Here is a 1,483-nt window from a genome sequence, read left to right on the forward strand (position 1 = left end):
TCTTAGATTTTTCAACTTCCTTTGGTGAAGGTGTGTTGTCAATTATTTTACCACTTCTAAGAGCAATGACAGACTTAGCATGTTCAATTGAGGTTTCACACGAATTAACATTCTTTGGATTTGGTTGAGTTTGAGAAGGAAATTTTCCTTTTTCATTTATTGCAAAAGAATTTGTCAATTTAGAAATTTGGCTTTTAATTTCTTTATTTTCTTCAACCATTTGACCAAACAAGGTATCATACCTTTGATTTTGCTTCTGTTGTTCCTGCATAAATGCTTGAAGAGTATCGCTCAAAGAAGGTCTAGCATTAAATGTATTAGTTGCAGGAAACTGATGATTGAAAGAATTTCTATCACTTACCTGAGGTTGTGAATCATTGCTCCAACGAAAGTTTGGATGATTCCTTGTTGCTGGATTGTAAGTGTTGGAAAAAGGAGAATACTGTTGTTTGAAGTTTCCAACAGCAGCACAACGCTCCTCATAAGCTCCTTTCATTTCCTGAAAAAATGGGCCATTTTTAAAAGTATGACCAATCTCATAACAAGAATCACATACTTGATTAATATCAGCTTGAAAAACAGGTTGAGGCAAATTTGATTTTTCCGTTTTCAAAGCAGCTATCTCTTTAGTCAAAACCTCAAATTTTAATTTCCAATCATCTTCTTCTTTTAATTGATAAATTCCTTTATTAGTAGAAGATGTGGCAATTCTTGACCGATCAGTGGTCTCAACTGGACTGGGGACAGTCCATTGATGAGCTTTTTCAGCAATTTCATCCAAAAATTCTAAGGCATCATCAGGGTCTTTTTGCATAAAATTTCCATTACACATTGACTCAACAAATTGGCGATCATGAGGGAGAAGTCCCTCATAGATATAACTAGCAAGACGCCAGTTTTCAAAGCCATGGTGTGGGCACAAATTCAAAAGCTCTTTAAATTTTTCCCAAGTTTGATATAAAGTTTCATTTTCCTTTTGAGAGAAATTTGAGATTCTTTTCTTAAGAGCAATCGTCTTGTGATTAGGAAAATATTTGTTAAAAAATGCTTGAGTCATTTCCCCCCAAGAACCTATGGATCTAGCCCTTAATGAATACAACCAACCTTTGGCTTTTTCTTTTAAGGAAAAAGGAAAAAATTTCAACCTTATGAAATTAATCCTATCAAGTTGAACATTGTAAAAAGTGCCAATAGCTTCTTCAAATTCCCTAACATGCACATAAGGATTTTCACTTTCCATGCCATGAAAAATGGGAAGCAGTTGAATCATTCCAGGTTTGAAATCATAATTTGGCATGTTAGGTGGAAACATGATGCATGAAGGATTTGGTGCACGAATAGGATGCAAAAATGTCTCTAAAGTTCTAGGTGCAACTACTTCTTCTCTCATTTCATTATTCAAAATCTGAGCATTAACCTCTTGTTCATTATTCGCAATTTCTTGTTCATCATTCACAATTGCTGCCATGCTTTCAGATTTATT

At 34.3% G+C, this 1,483-nt stretch overlaps 1 non-coding gene across 1 annotated transcript; it reads left to right on the forward strand.

Annotated features, from left to right (window-relative positions):
• Positions 1–902: 902 nt before the first annotated feature.
• Positions 903–1,009, forward strand: LOC148292518 (small nucleolar RNA R71). Its single transcript, XR_015827218.1, has one exon. It is a non-coding gene; the product is annotated as a small nucleolar RNA R71 (small nucleolar RNA).
• Positions 1,010–1,483: the final 474 nt, after the last annotated feature.

Source organism: Prunus avium, chromosome 8, assembly GCF_965620075.1.
Source record: "Prunus avium chromosome 8, drPruAviu1.hap1.1, whole genome shotgun sequence".
NCBI lineage: Eukaryota > Viridiplantae > Streptophyta > Magnoliopsida > Rosales > Rosaceae > Prunus > Prunus avium.